Below are 14,318 nucleotides of genomic sequence, written 5' to 3' on the forward strand. Positions count from 1 at the left end.
AGCGTTAACTTTCAATGATGGTGCGTTCACTTGGGCACAGACTATGCAGTTCTCACAGTATTGTTGTAGGTCTGGCAGCATTTTTCGGCCACCAACCAATACTGCGCAGTCTCTCATAAGTCTTTTCTGCCCTTTGATGACCACCGGTAGGAAGGTCATGTACTAAATAAATCATTTAGTCTCTGTAATTTTCAGGTACTACCCAGGGTACTTCTTCCCATTGTGGAGAAGGATTTTCTGGTCCTCTGACAAACTAAGACTCTTATGGTGCTTACGGTGCTCTGATATTTCCAAGCTTTCCTTCTATAGATGATCTATTATTTCTTTGATGTTGTCATCTTGTTTTTGAATCTCAGAAATATCTGGTACCTGCACTGTGGACTTTGGTAAAGCGCAAACATTGGAGCACAAGTCTAGGTCCTGTAGTTCTGTGAGTTCTAGAATTCTCCATATCTCCCCCCCCCCCCCCCCTTGTGCTCCTTGTTATGCCAAGTGATTTGCTTTTTCATTTTTTTCATGATAAGGAGAGTGAGGTGAATGACTTCTGACTTTATGTACCCATGGTATCACTTGCCTCTTTTGCGCTAATGTGACAATGTATTTCAACTGCCTGGCATGTTTCAGTGGAGACCGATCAGATGTTATGAATTGGTGTGTGTGCCAAAAGGGTAGGAATTCTGTAAGTGCGTTACAGACCCAAGCTGAATCTGAGTATAATACAATTTCCTGGTCTTCTTGTGTTACTTCTAAAGCGTGCGCTATGGCTGCCATCTCAGCATATTGGGCTGATTTAACGTGACATGCTTCTAACTATGGAGGTGGAGTTTTCTTGTGGATCAGTGATGTGTAAACCAAACCCCGCATGAGGAGAGCCCTCCTCATAAAAACATGAGCCATCGCTAAAAATTTGGATCGCCATTTCAGGACTTTTGCTCTCTTTTGGCAAAAGTCTGAAGAACTGATGTGCATCCATTGTGGGGCTGATATCACATTCGTGGGCCACTCCCATGTAAGTTAAGCCATGGGCTTGGGTTGATGGATTGGGAGTATGTTTTACAGTTACCGTATTTTTCAGACCATAAGACGCACTTTTTTTCCTCCTAAAGTGGGGGGAAAATCAGGGTGCGTCTTATGGTCCGAATGCAGAGGTACAGGGGCATATTTTTTTACTTACCTGTGTCCCCGGCTGCGCCGATCTCTGCCTGTTCTGTGATCAGGCGTGCGGCACTTGTGCCCGCCCACGAAGGCGGCGGCGATTGATTTGATGAATGCTGATCGGCGCGGCCTTCGTGGGCGGGCACAAGTGCCGCACGCTGGATCTCAGGGGAACACAGGAGGAAACTGGATCTCAGGGGAAATCAAATGAATTTTTTTTTTTCTTGTTTTCCCGTGCGGAAAACCTGGTGCGTCCTATAGTCCGGAGCGTCTAATGGTCCGAAAAATACGGTATATCTCGATCCTGCAGTCACTCTCGGTCTTGCAGTCACTCTGTCTTTGAGTAGGAATCCAGTTGGAGTGTGTATGGTATGTAGTATGATTGGATTCAGGCCGATGACGTATGTAAAATGTTTAACTGCCAGGAGGTGTTTTTCACACAGAGAGTACTTTATCTCTACCGTAGAGAGTAGTTTAGATGCATTAGATATTGGTCCTAACTACCCATGTACTTCCTGTGACAGGACAGTGGACATGGCTGTCTCTGATGTAGCAGTCTCTATGTGATTTTTTTTTTTATTTATTGTACAGCGCTGCGCTATATAAATCCTGTTTATTAATAATAATAATAATGTGAAAAGGCAATTGGTAGTTAAGGTTCTTTGCTTCTTTGAGGGCCTCTACTGCATTGGTGTGTTGTTCAGGCTATATCCATTGGGTATCCTTTTTCAGAAGATCATAGAATGGGCTAGATGTCTGTCCAAATTCTGGGATAAATGCCCTAGAATAATTTACCAGACCTAGAAAAGATCATAATGTAGGGATACTCACTGGTAGAGGTAAGTTTAAAATTGCTTTTACCTTTTCGTTGGAGATAGTCATACCCTTTGGAGGTAACGGTGATTCCTAGGAATGACACAGATTCTTACAACAACTGTGCCTTGGTGGGGTTGCACTTTAGCCCGGCTTTCTTCAGAACCTTCAAAAGTTCAACCGGCAGTTGTGATGATCAGTAATGATCCTCATTATTGCTTGTGGCTAAAAGCAAATCGTCAACGTACTGAAAAAGATTCTTTTGCAGATAAATTAGCTAAAATATCTCTCATGGTGGCATGGAAAAGAGATAGGGAGTTATGAAACCCTTGTGGGAGGCAGATGAATGTGTATAGTACTCCCAAAAATGTAAACGCAAATTTATTTTGGCATTCTTCAGAAAGGGGAAGAGACCAAAACCCATTTGAGATTTCCAAGATGGTGAAAGATTTATGTTCTGGATTAGGCATGCTTAGGACATCTGGGACTGAAACCACCGTGGGTGCACAACTAGAGGTGACTTTGTTCAGCTTTCGGTAATCAATGGTCAACCTCCATGAGTTGTCCCCCTTCCTGATGGGCCAAATGGGCACATTATTGACAGACATACATACTTTAACTTCCTGGGCAGTAACCCCGAGTGTGACTCGGGGTGGAAAAAAGATGCTAAAAGCGCTAACCCCAAGTCACTCCTGGGGTAGATAAACCCATAGGAAATAATAGTAAATTGCTACTTACCTGATCCACTGGCGTCCTGTATCCTCCTTCTCTGCAATGTCTGTCTTCCTTCTTCCTCCCGCCGGCTTCCCTTGCACTTGATGAGTCACCGGTGACGTTGGTGCGTGGCGGGAAATTCAAATTCAATTGTATCGCATTCAATACAAAATAACTGTGTTCAATGCAATACAGTGGGTTTATATGTGTAAAAGTAGTACATTGTCTTTCATGAACATTTATTTTACAGTATAATATATTAGTATGAGTATATTATTTTTTATTTTTTTTAATTTAAAAAAAATTAAAAAAATATATATTTTTTTATTTATTTAATTTATTATGACATGATTTTGTGTTTCAAACTTTATTATACTCATACTATTATATTATACTGTAAAATAAATTTTCGTGAAAAACAATGTACAGCTTTTAGACATATAAAACCAGACAGAAATGAACCGCCCAGGAGGTTAATTACATCTTGATCCAGTATGGATTCAACGTTGTCTTTGAGGTAACTGATGGCTTCTTGAGGAAAGGAATATTGCTTCTGTGGAGGAGGGTCAGGCCCAGTGACATGAATCAATTTATCCACCCTCCCATAATCATGTTTATGTTTGGCAAAAGCATCCTGGTGTTTGGTTAAATGGACTGCAGTAAATCATGATCTGCATGATCTTTTGTAGTTACGGATAAATCATATTTTGTATCATTACATTTTATGGCTGCAATGGAATGAGAATCAAGAATAACCACTGGATTAACCTGATCAATGGGAAGACCCTGCAGCAATAAACGATTTGACATATCCATAATGCATCCATTTGGGTTTAAAAAGTCAGAGCCTAAAAGGCTTGTTCTTTTAGGTATAGCCATTAAAGCTAAAGGTTGTTTTACTTCTAGTTGCCCAATTTAGATATTCAAAGGTTTTGATAAAGCAGACTCTATGTTGTGTCCAGCAAAGCTCTGTATATGTAGTGGCTTTCCTGAAGACAATGGAGAGGACATGGGTTGCTCTTCATGTAAAATGGAAATTGCGGCCCCAGTATTATCAACCATTGTGTATGGGTGATCTTTCACTAATGCTAACACTTGAGGGCGCCCACACCTATCTAAGGAAATAAGTGTTATGATTCTGGGGCCAGGTGCTAGTCACTGCTGAGGCTAGGTGGATTGGGTTGAGGTGCTGATTTCCTATCAATCCCTGAGGACATCTGTAATGCCTTTAGTTGTTGCCTTAATTGTGCATACGTGGGGACATCTTGTGTTTTCTCTTTCTCTTTGGTTTCTGCTCCCTGTCCAGAATATTCCCTATTCCTAAGGGTTGTTTTACTCCTAAACCCTCTACCTCGAAATGATATTCCTATGTTCCAGTTAGGATTGTAAGGAGGATTACAAACTCCGGGTGAGAGAAGGGACCTTCTACAGTGGTAGCTTTTCCCTTTTCCCTGCTACCTTTCTGACTAAATGTCTTTCTTTCTTTTCTTTGAGCCTATACTGTCTAAATGACTGTATAGCCTGGAAGGATCTGCAAATTATACCTATGATTTCTTCATAGGTCTGTTTCTTGGGGTCTTATAGGTGTTCACATTTTGCACGAATAATAGGATGGGCATTCAGGATGAGAAAGCTTTTATATGCTAGGACTTCTCGGGTGGCCTTTGAATTATTAGTGTTATATGCTGCCCATAATCTATTTGCATACACTATACATTCTATTTTTTTTTATTCTGTTGTTTAATTTGCTATGCTACCATTAATCCTATGGCTGACAGGTTAATTATGTTTTGCAATTCCTTTACAGTTTGTCGGTAACTCTCCTTAATGAGATCTGACAAAGTGTTCCAGGTGTGGGGATCAATGGTTACCTGCAAAACCTTCACCTGGTCACTAGGATTCCTAACTCCCAAAAGTTCACACCTCTGTTATACATTCCATGGGATGTAATATGCTCTTGGGCTTTAATTTTCTCAGTGAACTCATGAGTGTTTTTAAAAGCTGAGTGGGCTATTCCCTGGAGTTCAATTCTTTCCCTTCCTCATCAAACCCCAGAAATGTTTTATCCCCCTCAGTAGAGGAGAATATACAGGCTCTGCACTGGATGGGAGTTGTACTGACTTCTGTGGCTAATAGGTCTTGATCCTCGCTAGGATCCTGGCCTCTCATCACAGTGCCATCTCTATTTTCCTGTTGGCCTGCAATTTCTCCCATGGCAACAGGAAAAGGAGCATTCAGTTCAAGGTATTCATCTTCCCAGTGATCTTCATACTCTTCCTCTTCCCCCAATTCATATGCACATGTTGGGGGCTGTGGCTTTATTTTGTCCCAGACTGTGAGCTTAAGGCTGCTTGTCCTTTAAGGATGGAAATATTTTGTATCAGCTGTGCCTCTGTCTGCTTGCCTTTAGTATGGTCATTTAATTAATTCACCTTGAGCTGATCTACAATTTGTAACTTGCTCTTCTTGAGGGGATTTGATCATCTCATTTAAGCTAGAAGTGTTATTTACCTGGTTACGTAAATCCTGGTTGTCTGTTTCTATTTTTATTATTTTCTCCTCAGAACTTTGTACCAGGTCTTCTAATTTCTTAATTTTGGCACTCATGGCCATTCAGGCTGCATACATACCTGCCATTGCCAGACTTAGTACATACAGCACTGTTCTGCTCTATGGAGAGGGAAGGGGGAGAACGACGCTTCCATTAAGATCATTCGTCGTTCATTGTCTGTGGATCCGCCAGGACGGTTGTTCGGAAAATGGATGACGGGCATTGTACACACACCAGATTCTCTTCCGATATCAGCCCTGAGCTGATTATCGGACGATAACTATTGGGCTTGTGTACGTAGCCTAAGTCTTGTACTGATATAACCACCTGTCCAGCTATTCATCTCCAGCTGGCCTAGGCTTGATTGAAGTATTACCCCTTAAAAGGCCCTAATGGTGATCATCTTTATTATGGGAACTAGCCTGTTTACTGGCACCTGTTTTCATCCCCTATGTGCTCCAGATGGCTGGTACAGAGAAAAACAGGTTCCCGTGTTTAAACACAATATTCCCACCCATGTATTCCTGCATTGTTTAATGATACTTAAAAGAAACCTAACAATTAGGATATGGCCTATAGCGTATGTTTAACTAAAGGCATATCAACCATCATCCATCGAATGGATTGCTGTCTCCCCGGTGCCAGGGTTCGGCATGTGGTGGACCGAATGGACAAATTACTGGTGGGGGGGTTGGCATGACCCAGCTGTCTTGGTCCATGTTAGAAACAATGACAGGATCAATGGAAGATGGAGGATCCTTAAAAATGAGTTTAAAGAACTAGGTTTGAAGTTGAACGAAAGGACTATAAAGGTTATATTCTCTGGAATATTGCCTGTGCCTAGCGCAACACAGGAAGGCAGAGGGAGATTAGACAGCTAAACGCATGGCTTAAGTCCTAGTGTAATATGGAAGGGTTTGGGTTTTTAGAGCACTGGGATAACTTTTCATTGGGGTACAACCTATATGCCAGAGATTGTTTGCACCTAAATGCAAGGGGGTCTGCTTTGCTAGGGGAATGGTGGAGGGATATATAAACTAGGACAGAGGGGGGTAGGCCAGTGAAATAAGGTGGAAGAAAAGTCAGACAGGGTTTAGCCACTAGTGGAGGTTGGATTGGGGAGGGTTATATGAAAAATATATTCCAATGGGTAATAAGTTTGAGGCTAAAATTAAAACCTAAAATTAAAATTAAAAAATGTGGCTCAGAGCTGATGCTAAAAAAGCCATAAAGAACAAAAAAAGGGCATTCCAAAAATATAAATATACAAAAATATAAAAATGAAGGATCACCTTCATCACTTCAAAAATTTAAAGAATATAACAAAAGATGTAAAAAGGAGTTAAAATGAGCAAAACTTCAAAATGAAAGACAGATTGCAATATAAATATACTAATAGCAAAACGATCAGATCTAAGCATGTAGGCCCCTTTAAAGCATGTCTCTGGGTTGGTAACTGGGGATCAAGAAAAGGCAGATTTATAAAACACTTTTTTCAGCTCTGTGTACACAAAGGAAAATGGCAACTCAAGGAAAATTAGAGCTTAAGTTCAACTTCAAAACAGCAATTTTACTGCCTTAAACAGTGCACAATGGCTCAGAATTGACATGATTGAGAAACAGGAAAAATTAAGGTTGACAAAGCACCAGGACCTGATGGATTGCATCAACCTGTCCTCAAAGAGCTCAGTTATTTTAAAGCCATTATTTCTAATTTTTAGAGATCCTTTAATCACTGGAATGGTACCAATGGATTGGTGTAAGGACAATGTGGTTCCTATCTTCCAAAAGGGATCAAAGTCATTACCAGGTAACTACAGACTGGTTAGTTTAACATCCATAGCTCTAAAGGTCCTAGAGAGTTTGATAAAAAAAGCACACAATTTTATATTATAAGTGATAGCATGGCTTCAAGAAAGACTGAAGTTGTCAAACAAATTTACTCTCTTTTTATGAGGAAGTAGGTAAACAGGTAGACAGTGGTATAGCAGTTGATATAATGTACCTGGGCTTTGCTAAAGCATTTGACACAGTACCCCACAGACAGTTAATATGCAAGTTAGGGTCAATAGGTTTGGAAAAGTCAATCTGTAAATGGATAGAGAACTGGCTTGTAGACCGCATCCAGAGAGTAGTGATTAATGATTCATACTCTGGCTGGTCTAAGGTTACTAGTGATGTACCCCAGGGTTCAGTGCTGGGACCTTTACTGTTTAACATCTTTATAAATGATATAGAGTTTGGGATTAAAAGTATTATTTCTGTGTTTACAGATGACACCAAACTATGATATTAGGTCCATACAGGATGTCTATAATCTGACATTTATTATAGATACATTTAAAGTTATGCACTTGGGGGCTAACAACATGCATGCTTCATACTGTCTAATGGGGGGTCAGAAATGGAAAAGGATCTGGGGGTTCTGGTAGATCATAGACTTAATAACAGCATGCAATGCCAAGCTGCAATATCAAAAGATATCAAAATACTTTCTTGTATCAAAACAGGAATAGACTGCAGAGATGGAGACATAATCCTGCCCCTGTACAAAGCATTTTTCAGACTATATCTGGAATATGCAGTCCAGTTGTAGGCACCAGTTCACAAAAAGGACATTTGTGGAATTGGAGAGAGTGCAGAGAAGGGCAACTAAAATATTGAAACCAATAGAGGAGCTCAGCTATCAGGAGAGATTAGCTGAACTGAATCTATTCTCCCTTGAGACGTTTAAGGGGGGATATGATCACCCTGTATGAATATATATGGTCCATATAGAGAACTCTCTTCCCAAATATTCACTTTGAGATCATTACAAAGAAAAGGAGTGCACTCTTTGCGTCTGGAGGAAAAGAAGTTTAAGCTCTGGATAAGCAAGTGATTCTTCACTGTAAGTCTGTGAAAATGTGGAATAGGCTCCCTCAGGAAGTAGTTTCAGCAACTACTATAGATTGTTTTAAGAAAAAACTGGATGTTTTTCTAGAAGCACAGAATGTAACTGGGTATTAAGGCTTTAAAGTAAAAATAACAGTGACAGTTGTTCCAGGGAACATCCAGTTGCCTCATGGAATCAGGAAGGAATTTATTTCCGCTGTTGAAGCAAATTGTTCCAGGGTTTTTTTTGCCTTCCTCTGGACCAACTGTGTCCATAGGGTTTTATATCTGGGATATGTTTATTTCCCTAGTGGTTGAACTTGATGGATTTATGTCTTTTTTCAACCTGACCTACTAACCTTCAATGATTGGAGTATCCAGTTTTTAACATTCTGCACTAGCCAGTTGGTAAAACTGAAGAGGCAATGAGGGATACTATTCAGTCTTCCATGGAGCATTCTGGGGGATTTGTGAAGTAGTTCCAAATAATATGAGGTTTTGTGTAGATATCTTGAAACATGTTAGAGATGTCTTTGGGTATGTTGCAGGAAAAAGACCTATGGAGTTCTAAAACTTAGGTTAGATTTTTGATTTAATACATTGCATCCTAAGAGCATTCACAAGGAGTTTACTTTTAACACCATGCTCAAAAAACATATCTCTAAATTTTGAAAGAGTGGTCTTAGCTTTTGATAGGCAGAGTGATTGCAAAGTTTCTCACAAGCCAGGTGTAGTTGGGACTCAGGAGCAGAATTGCTTTTGTGAAGGGCTTACAACTTTATGGGTTCCTAGTAAGAAAAAAAAAAGTATGTGGGCCCCTTCTTTCCTGTTTAATCTTGGGATCATTTGAATTGTGCATTCTTTGAAGTTAGTTTCCTGTAAAATGGCACGGTGTGCCATTTGGGGATGGAAGTATTTCAACAGATACTTCTCTCCTCTTCCTGTGTCATTGGTTGTGTTTGTCTGTCACTTGCAAACCCTATGTACAGCGCTGCTTAATATGTTGGCAATATATAAATGCTGTTTAATAAAAATAACAGGGCAGACTGTTTCTCTGGAATATTCAGACTTTTTGTGTTAAAGGGTACCTAAACTCAACATTTTCACTTTACATAAAAGTGTAGACAACCCATATATGTAAGGAGAAAATGTTATTGATTTTTTATTTTTTTAGGTGCAACACACTTTTTAAATAAATAAATGGTGCAGCCCCTCCCCTTTTGGACTGAATGGGAGCTCAGAGCCTCCCGGAATACCTACGTCACACATCCCGGGAGACTCTGGATGCTCCTTCTGCACATGCCCGAAATATGCGCAGAAGGGGCATTTTTTCTATTTGGGGAAAGATGTGCCGATCTCACACAAGCACAGTAAGATCGGCTCTTTTTTTTTTTCACAGCAGCTACGTCAACCGATCTCGCACCTGTGTAGTGCAGGATCAGGTGACGTGCTAAGAAGACCAAAGAAGAGGACCGAAGAGAAGAATGAAGATCAGGCGTTTCCTCTTTGTACGAGTGCTGGGGAAACACCGGATCTTCATTATTCTCTTTTGTCTTCTTCTTTGGTCTTCTTGGCATTTCACCTGATCCCAGGATGACGCTTGACCAGATCACAGGAAGAGCCAGTGCTATCGAGGGTACTGAGGGACCTGCAGAAAAAAGATAGGTGTAAATTTTTGGTTTTCAATTTGGTTTGGTTTTGTAATACAACATTAACATTGGACATGACATTTTAAAACACATGGAGGGTAGGAGAAAGAAGTGAAGATTAGGGGCAAGTTAAGATGAAAAAATCAGGGCTGAGAATAAGATCAGAAAGACAAGAAGAACAGAGAGAAACCACCTGTTCAGAGGCTGGTGATCTTGAGAAAACCGTAAGTTCCTCACTCACCAAGAGTTAACAAATTTGGGTGGTGAAAACCCATAAAAGCAGAAAGAAGATGTACCTCTTCTAACTACTATAAAACCCCCCGAAAAATTTTTCAAGACCTGAAGCACAACATAGAAACGGGTATATAATTACAGAACGTGAAAAATAATGGCACATAAACCCACTAGCGAGTACTTCGAGGTAGTACCAGGATATCCACAGCTAGCAGAATAGGTAAATGGTGTACTTGCTAACCATTGCAGGGACCTGCAGATATGCTCCAGCTTCCAGAGTGGGGATAAGTGAGCGAGATTTGTTAGCTCGATCTCCCGGCGAATCGAGCCTTTCTTGCTTACCAAAAATTTAAGTGAGAACGGCCTTGTGATTCGCCGAGTTCGTGTTCTTACCAAACAAATGAGGGAAAATGCAGGGACGACGACTATTTCTGGCGGTAATGGCGTGGCTGGGAGTGAATCATTTGCTCCCAGGATGCACAGCAAGCCAAATCAGGAGAGATCTGAGCACAGGTATATATCCAGGGAAGGAGGGAGGGGTTAGTCACTTTATCTTGTGTTCTGTGTGAGGGAGAGAAGTGGATTGTGACAGGGACAGGTTAGTAGCCTTCTGTTTATCTGGAAATATACATATTTTGCAGTTTTTAATGCTACCTCTTGCTATCTAGCAAAAAAGGCAGAAACATGTCTGTCCTCTCCAAAAAATACAGATATTTCACTCTGATAGCACTTGCTATCTATCAAAAAAATCCCAAAAATTTTCTGTATTTCTCCCAAAAAATACAGATTTTTCATTCTGATCCCACTTGCTATCCATCAAAAAAGCCAGAAAAATGTATGTATTTCTCTTAAAAAAAATACAGATATTTCATTCTGATCCCACTTGCTATCCATCAAAAAAGCCAGAAAAATTTATGTATTTCTCTTAAAAAAATACAGATTTCATTCTGATACAACTTACAACAAGCTATAAAAAAAAAACAGAAAAAATTCTGTATTTCTCTAAAAAAAAAATAGATATTTCATTGTTTGATACCTCTTGCTATTTACCAAAGAAAACTGTTTGGTACAGGTGCATTTTTGCCTGATTAAGATGAGTGGTAGACGCAGGGGAAGGCCGCCACTGTAGGACAGCAGCAGCAGCAAACTGTTGGAGGCAGCAGCACACAAGTTGTTAAACAGGTCTGAGATGTGTGCCAAGCACCAGTACGCTGGTAGATTTATTGGGAGGGGGTATAACCATCATACAGCCACGTCATGTGGAGAGTATTGTGGACTGGGTCTCAGGGGCCTCAAGTGCAGCAGGCTCTTCTGCAGCAGCAACCAGCACAGCTGTGACAGGAACAAAGACAGGCGTTAGCGTGGCTAATGTGCCTGTACCTCCCAATGACTCTCCCTTATTGTTTGACAAACAGACTGAGGATCTGTCATTGCAAATTTCAGAGCAGGAGGCAAACTTTGGGACCCTTGGAGAGTGTGGTCAGCACTTGCTGGGCGAGGGTTCTGCATCAGTGGCTGCATTTCCAGAGGTTGGATTAAATGAAAATGAGGATGATGATGACTGTGATGTCACCTGGGAACCACCAGTGCGTGTAAGGGCTAGCAGCAGTTCTGTGTGGGGGGTTGGACATATTATTCCAATACAACTAACCCAGGATAGGGCGTCTGCACTCCCCTGCATGTTCTTGCTCTATCCTTTCTGTAGGCTGCCATTGAAGACCTATCTGTATTTCTTTTTCTAGGCCAACAAACAAACATACATACAAAACAATTTCATTTTGTTAGAGACCCGGTACTCTGGACCAAGTTGTCTCTGGTATCTTTACTACTTGGTTGAACCTTCTTGCTTAGACCGCACTTTCTGCTTTCGTCCAGGTTTCTCCCTTTGCACTTTCAAGCTCTGCATTTTTGCCTTGAAGAGTTTTCTCTAGTTCTACAATCTCTTCTGCCTTCTGCTGATGTTCTTGCTCTAGTTCCATGAAAAGTTTCTACGCGGCCGCCTCCTGTTGTAATTTATCAAGATAATTTAGTGTTCCCCCCAGCTCCTCTTCCAACAGGTGCCTCTCTTACATCATTTCTTCTTGTATATTCTGTAATTCCTGATGCAGGGAACGGGAAGTCAAGCTCTGCTCATTTATCTGAGATGCTGCAATTCCCAGTTTACTCTCATATTTCTGTTCTTTGCTGGTTAGTTCTAGTCTGAGGTCCTGTATTTGGGAATTTGATAGTTAATTCTCCAGGTTTTTATTTTCTCCTTTGAGTCCCTCAATTACAACTTGGGTTTGGTTTAATTCCTCTGCCAAACTTTTATTTTGAGTGGCCACCTCTTTATGATTTTCCTCAAGAAGAGAGTTCTTTTCTTTAAGGGTTTTAAAAGCTGCTTTTGATGTAGCTAAACTTTTCTGCAGTGTTTCAATTTGTTCATGAAAGCTGGCTTGAAGACGGATGATCTCGCTGTCTTTTGCATCCAGTTTTTTTTTTCCCTTTAGAATTTTTTATCTTTTTCCAGTTTCTGTCTCAGGTTTGGTGTAAATCCATGCAAAGCATGTTTTTGCACCCGCACAGGAGATGTTGGTTCCTCTCTCACCATTATAACCTTTTTTTTTTCTTCTGAACCTTTGAGATTTATCAAACAACACTGGTCCCTTGGGACCATCAGCCATCTTTACATCATACGATCCTGGAGCAGGAGCACAATCAACATTTTTATTAAACCTTTTGATAGGCGCCTGTAATGCGCCTGGGCACACAAACCACAATCAATTTCAGATATCCTTCAATCACGCTTTATTTAATGTCATAAAGCACGACAAGGGTTAAGTCCAAACAAGCAAAGTACAAGAGGGTAAGGCAAAGACAAGTCAAAGACAATCTGAGGTCAGGGCATGCAGCAGGCAGAATGGTCATTAACAATCCGAGGTCAGGGCAGGCAGAGTTCAGGCAGAGTCAGGTTCAGACCAGGTCGCTATGGAGATGACAAAAGGAGATAAGCATAAACCAACACAAGGACGCACCCAAGCACACTGTGTTCACAGAGGCTTATAGCGGGCAATGGTGTACAGGACAGGCTCTCCCTAAATGGCCAGAGTGACCAATGACCTCGCGCCACCTGGCGCCGTCTGATAGGAGAGTAATTGAATCCCCTGCGGCCGATTGGCCACAGGGAATTCAAACTAACTATGTCCCGCCCCGCAGCGAGGCAGCCGAGTGCCACGCCCTCGGGGGGTACAAGCGGCACGCATGGTAGCACGCGCACCTCTTCCCACAGCACCCCTAGGACGTGCACTACTTTGCACATGCAAAGGAGTGCTGAGAGCAGGAGTTTCAGTAACCACGTCCGAAGGGATGCAAGGGATGCCGCCTGGCTGAACAGTAGTTCGGCCAGGACGGATCCCTCCGCCTGCAGAGAGAGACACGCTGCAAGCAGAGCAGCAGCCTCGGCCATGCTGCCTGCTACAGGGGCGTTTCCCTCTGCGGCTGGGATCCCCAGGGACGCCACGGGCTAGCAGGACGGGTAAGTTCCTTACAGCGTCTTTGGAAAGGACATGGTTGCTGTTACCGTAATCTTCAATCCACCCTGTGTAAACCGAACATGAAAAATGTAGCATTCATACAGCTTCTCCCCAGAACGAGTTCTTATGTGCCTCTGCATGTGACGATCAAGATTTGAGCGTCTGGGACAAGTATGGCTGCACAGCTTACATTGGAAAGTTTTCTTTACACATTTCTCTTTGTTTTTGGTTGGATTTGGAGGCTTCAGGTTCCCCTTCCCTCTTTCAGCATTCACTTCCACCATAATTTTCTCTGCAGCACCATCTTCTAATTGTGAACTGTTGTCATTGATTATAACTTCTTCAGGTCTCTCAAAGACTTTGCTAGCTGCAGCCACATGTTTTATAGCTGCAGCAACATTTACCCCAGAGTCTTCATTATCACCAAAGTCACAAACTGCTGCACCCTCTACACTTCCTATGTAGGGGACAGTTTCAGCCTCTTCCCCTTCACTACTGTCACCAACAGCTACAGGCTCCCCACTGGCCACATAAGTGATGGCCTTAATTGCTTCACATTCCCTCAACCCTCAGCCTCTTCACATTCATCAATAGTTGGAGCCTCTACAGTCTTAACCTCTTCACATTCACCAATGTCTCCAATAGCTACAGCTTCTACACTGTTGACATAGGTGATGGCCTCAACCTCATTCTTTTTTGTCCATTCATTCTCTTCATCTTCAGACTCAACTGAAACAGGATCCCATCCTTTAGCTTGAACTTAAGTAAGCGGAAACTTTTCCCCAGTCTACACAGGAACACATTCATCAGCCTGCA

General features: G+C 41.7%; 1 protein-coding gene and 1 long non-coding RNA gene across 2 annotated transcripts in view; one reads left to right on the plus strand and one right to left on the minus strand.

The window, feature by feature from the left end:
* LOC140329100 (uncharacterized) overlaps positions 1-14,318 on the plus strand; it is a 143,400-nt gene that overhangs the window by 111,609 nt on the left and 17,473 nt on the right. The gene's annotated exons all lie outside the window — the stretch shown is intronic.
* Positions 1-14,318, minus strand: part of LOC140329102 (uncharacterized) — a 42,689-nt gene that overhangs the window by 1,001 nt on the left and 27,370 nt on the right. The gene's annotated exons all lie outside the window — the stretch shown is intronic.

The sequence above is a fragment of the Pyxicephalus adspersus genome, chromosome 4 (assembly GCF_032062135.1).
Source record: "Pyxicephalus adspersus chromosome 4, UCB_Pads_2.0, whole genome shotgun sequence".
Classification (NCBI taxonomy): domain Eukaryota; kingdom Metazoa; phylum Chordata; class Amphibia; order Anura; family Pyxicephalidae; genus Pyxicephalus; species Pyxicephalus adspersus.